Consider the following 5,932-nt stretch of genomic DNA (forward strand, 5'->3'; position numbering starts at 1 on the left):
CTTCCCATTGAAAATCTGATCTGCTTTTCGACCAACAAAAAATAGGTGATAAACTAACTCAGGAATGTAGGCAATTTGTATGAAACCGATTTACATCGTATGATTGTCGCGCACACGATTCTCAAATCAAGTGTGTAATAATTGATAAGGTAATAGTGGAAAATTGATGTGACATTTACCATGATAATTCATTTTTAAATACAACCATCTTACACATGTAACATAAGGCTAAATCTAATCCAATTTAAAAATATATCGTATAAATTATTCTTTGTGACCTGTTGTCAAATATCTGTGCTTTGCAATTTCCATCAGATTCAGATCTAGATCAAAGGTCTATGAAAAACAATTGTTTTATTTTATAGGGCAGCATTAATGAATATTCCAAAATTACTCAAATTATTTCATATGAGGACAACAACAATTTTTAGAACAGTATGATCGGATTCATTAGTTATAAATTAAAAAAAAAAAAAAATTTAAAAAGTGTATATAAATAAATAAGTGTCTATATGGTGCTATTACAAGTTTTTTTAAGTGGCAGGATCTATGAAACTGGTGCTAGAACAATTTTGATCATATTTGTTCCCAAAAGCTTGGGGATGAATGAAATTTTAGAAATGACCTGTGATAAAATTCCATCAACAAAATATAATATGAACACAATAACATATATCACTAGTTAAATTGATGAAATGTTTCCCTTGTCATGAATCATTATTGAAGATGTTAGAAAGGTGGGCGGTGGGTGTAGACACACTTTATGTTTTATTCTCAGTTTCGTATCATCTTTTCCTTTCAGTACAAGTTTTGTCAATGTGTTCGTCTGATTTATGATACTGTGTTTCGCTTAAACATTTGTTTTATATTGTTGTTTCCTTTCTGAAGCCGTTACACCTGGAACAATGTCATATTGGTCTTTTGTGGACAGTTGTCTCAGAGGCAATCATACCGCATCTTCTTTTTTTATATTTACTAATCAGATGGATACAAATAGACTTATATCATACATCAGAATAACAAATATCAGAGTACAGATATGAGAGTACTCGACAGCTAGTTAAAAGCCACTAACAACTAATAAATAAATTATGCATCTTACACTAAATTATTTATTAGTACACCTACAACATTTAGTGTAACGACGTCATAAACAGTCACAGAAAAAAATGCCTTGTGCATTGCCAATATACTGGTATCGACAGATTGTAGAATCATGAATGTTTACATGTATATAACAATAATATTTAGATTGCCTTTAATTTACTGATCACACAATCAATATTAATACCAATAAAATCAATATTAAATGATCTAATTACAGTGTTGAATGGGTAACCTTTTAGAATAAGATTATTTAAAGAATCGGTAAGTTAACAAGGATCGTTTCTAAATTTTCGGGCTCTTTAAACAACATTTCCGTAAAATTCAGGATGTGCTATCCCGTTTGAAAAAAAGGTTTCTACAGGTATAACCAAACTCCAAAACCAAATTTGTATATCTATGGAATATATAAAAGAGGGACGAAAGATACCAAAGGGACAGTCAAACTCGTAAATCTAAAACAAACTGACAACGCCATGGCTAAAAATGAAAAAGACAAACAGAAAACAATAGTACACATGACACGACATAGAAAACTAAAGAGTAAACAACACGAACCCCACCAAAACCTAGGGGTGATCTCAGGTGCTCCGGAAGGGTAAGCAGATCCTGCTCCACATGCGGCACCCGTCGTGTTGCTTAATATGTGATTACAAATCCGGTAAATAGTCCTATAAGTAAAGGTTTTAAGGAATTTGTGGTAACGAAATCCCTGGCTTGAGTATTTAACGAAAATATATCATCAAGATAACGATAAGTGTAAAATGCAGTTTAGACAGATCTTTCCTGAGTTTGATCATAAACATGTTTTGTGAAATCTCAACACTACCCCATTCAGCAATACGCACAGAAAAAACTCAGTTTAAAAGAAGTCCGAGTCCGACATCAGAGTAGGTAACAAAAGAAAGTAAACCAAAAGGACAATGATATACAAATTATCAAAGGACTACTAACAGTTACTTACATGCCAGCTCCAGACTTCAATTGAACTGATTTATATATATTATGTCTTCACTATATGAATATCAAGTACATTCCCTCCTGTTAGGGGTTTAGTATCGTACCATCATAAAATATATAAGAAGAAAATAACCCGTATCTTGCCAACAACTGGTTTTAGAATAAATGTGTTGCTTCTGATGGTTAGACAATATAAATAAATCAATAGTAAAGCCAAAGTATGCCTTCTTTAATGACCTGACAACAGTATCGTAACTATATCCTTTCTTAATAAGTTTGTTTAAAGGTTTTGTGAGATGTTGAGGTAAATGCTGAAAATATTGAGCTTTGTAAAGAAAATTACCATAAAAGATTGGATGTGTAATAGCTGAACGTTTAAAATGTCTGAATATTGATGAATATAAACGAATGATGTCCTTGTACCGATGCTGAAATTTAGTAAATGTTTTGACTAGTTTAGTGATATCCAAAATCTAGGCCTGATGAAATAATTTTTTTTCAGTAAAACATAGATTTCCTTCGTTAAAATCTTATACGTTGTTACAAACACGAGCGTCTTGATAACCGTTTGTCGGATATCAGTGCATGGATGAGAATCAACATGCTTAAATTAAACCAAGACAAAACCGAATTAATTGTGTTTGCACCAAAACAACAACTAAAGCAACTATCCAGTTTCCAACCAACATTCGATGGAACTATATTGACTGATGCTTCTTGTGTGAAAAATCTTGGATTTTGTTTTGACAAAACACTCAGCATGGAACAACAAGCTAGTGCAACGACAAAAGCATGTTTTCATCAGATACGAAATATTGGTCGCATTAGATCCCTGATTACAGATGAGGCATGTAAGACTCTAGTGTGCTCACTCGTTACATCACGACTAGATTATGGTAATGCGCTGTTATATGGAACAAATAGCCGTGTTATAACAAAACTTCAGCGTGTGCAAAATACAGCAGCACGGCTAATAACGCGCAAGAGAAAATACGATTCAATAACACCTGTTCTCACTTCATTGCACTGGTTACCGGATCATTTTCGTTGTCAGTACAAACTTCTGCTGTAAATTTTTAAAGCAATTCATGGCAAGGCACCATCATACCTACAGGAATTAGTTGAACATTACAAACCTGGTAGAGCCTTGCGATCGGAGAAAAGCATGCTGTTACGACTACTAAACGATGTTAGGACAAAACGCTATGGTGAACGACGGTTCGATATTGCCGCACCAACTCTTTGGAACAGATTACCTTCATCCTTACGAAATGAACAATCTCTTTACGTTTTTAAAAAGGATCTTAAGACATATTTTTTCCGAAGTGTTTTCATTGATTTTTTTGTAAATTTTGAAATTTATGAACAATTTGTTTTACCAGTTGATTGTATTGTGAACTTTTACTTAATAATTTTTAATACTTGAGTCACTGTGGTTTAATGATAATCATTATTTTAAATTTATACAGAGGAAATTATAAATCATATTTAATATACCTCTATTTTTATTTTTTTGAAACTTTTTACTTTTCTTTCTATTTGATTAATTTTAAATTTTTGATATTTTTTGTGTGGGTTGTACATTTTTTTATATTATTCTATTTAACCGACAATCAATGTTTTCATTTTACACGCCACTGCTCAGAAATTGTATTTATGTGATTGTATATTTTGCTTTTATCTTATGTATCTTATTTTTTTATTCATGTTAAGCGCTAAGGGTAATTTTTCAAATTATATAATGCGCTATATAAATTTTGTATAATAATAAATAGTATAAACACCATAAGAGGATGAAAAAATCTAAATTTTGAACAGATTCAAAATCACTAATTTACGCACGCAATTTATTAAGTACTTTCAACGTTATTTTGGCTTTCCAAAAGTAACTGGTTCTACATTTTCAAAGGCCCTATATCAAAAATGTATGTATGTATCAAGTGTACTAGTAAGTAGAATAGACAGTTTAATAGAGGAACAATGGCTTGAACTCGAAATACATTTATATTTGTAAATTGTTTTTTTAGCAGAACCTAGTACATATTTGAAACTTTCATTGTATTTGGTTCTGCTTGAAAATACGTAGGTAAAAGTTTATTTTTGTTACAGATGTCATTTGTCAATAAATGATTCAATTGGGTGTTGATGAATGCTTAATTTCCTTTTAAAGAACCTCAACGAAATGTTTTCGTCAAACACTATTGTTATTATAAGCAGCCTTGTAAGCCAGGACAAACACATATTCCTTGTTTTAGATGTTATATTTGTTATTCTCGTGGGATTTTGTCTGATGCTTGGTCCGTTTCTGTGTGTGTTACATTTCAGTGTTGTGTTGTTGTTCTCCTCTTATATTTAATGCCTTTCTCTCGGTTTTAATTTATTAACCCGATTTTGTTTTATGTCCATGGATTTAGGAGTTTTGAGCAGCGGTATACTACTGTTGTCTCTATTCCTTGGCGAGTTCTTTAGTTTATCTTTAATGCAAGTAAATAAGATTACAATTGTTGTTGTTAGGAGTAAAATGTATTAAAAATGATGGACTTTTCCGTATTGTTGATGGAAAGACGGAGACATGTACTAAGTAAGTTTTTGGCATGAAACTTATCGAAAGAAGGGTAACTTTGATTTTTTATTGTCATATATTAAAAATGATAACGATTGTAGTATTTTTTGACGAGCGATTTTGAAGATTAAGACGTGTAGATACCCAATGCTGTTTTCATAAGAAAGTCCATACCTTAAATTACTGTACAAGTTATACGTGAAATTTAGTGAAAATTTGTACTATCACTTTTTGTACAAATTACAATTAGTAAAAGTCAAATTACAAATTATAAAATTTGTACAATTTGTTCAATTTGTGTATACAAATCATAATTTGTACAGATGTATGCAAAGTTTTGAGAGACCAAGGTTTACAAAATATTTACAACCAATGTAAATGCTGTCAAATGTTTTTGTTATATATTTGCAAACGTTTGACGATATGGTGAATGTAGCAAAGAAATGGATCATACCTTCCATTTTCATAGTTATTATGATAAATATTGATATTTTCAACATATTTGATTTCAGGAAAATGGAAAGTTTTGAGAGACTGCGGTTTACAAAACATTTCAACCAATGTAAATGCTGTCAAATATTTGTGTTATATTTGCAAACGTTTGTCCATATATTGTTCATGTGTATAAAGAAGTGTGTTTTATTTACTAGTACTTTCCATTATCCATGTTATCATAAAAACTTTGATGAATATCAATATTTGCTACATTACTTTACAGTCGTAATCAAAGGTTTAAGATACTGCGGTTTATAAAACATTTACAGACAAAGTGTATTTGGATACATATACGCACATTCTAAACTTTAAAAAAGTTTGATTATATGTTAATATATTCTATAAACCTCGACCACTCATAACTGTCCATGCAAACATTTTCATAATTCTTAAACTCCGAGATTTCATGTAGTGATAAAACCCTAATTAACCATTGTTTAGTCTGTAAAGTTCACAATAACATTATTGACCTACGAAGAAATCGTGCTTGGAAAATCGTTCAAAGTTGAGATGCGATAGATAGATAGATGCGGTATTTAAGAAAATTTAAAACTACCTCTTGTGTCATTTCTGATTTTATTTAAAAAGAACCCAAATTTATTGAATCAGAATTTTTTGTTTATGTGTTACACATTTGTTTTTCGTTCATTTTTTTACATACATAAGGCCGTTAGTTTTCTCGTTTGAACTGTTTTACATTGTTTTCTCGGGGCCTTTTATAGCTGACATTTTGATCAGATCAGCGATCCTTCGACTGAAGTCGTCTGCTAAAAAAAAGTGACACGTGGCTTGGACTTTGGAACTTAACAT

Source organism: Mytilus trossulus, unplaced genomic scaffold, assembly GCF_036588685.1.
Source record: "Mytilus trossulus isolate FHL-02 unplaced genomic scaffold, PNRI_Mtr1.1.1.hap1 h1tg000215l__unscaffolded, whole genome shotgun sequence".
NCBI lineage: Eukaryota > Metazoa > Mollusca > Bivalvia > Mytilida > Mytilidae > Mytilus > Mytilus trossulus.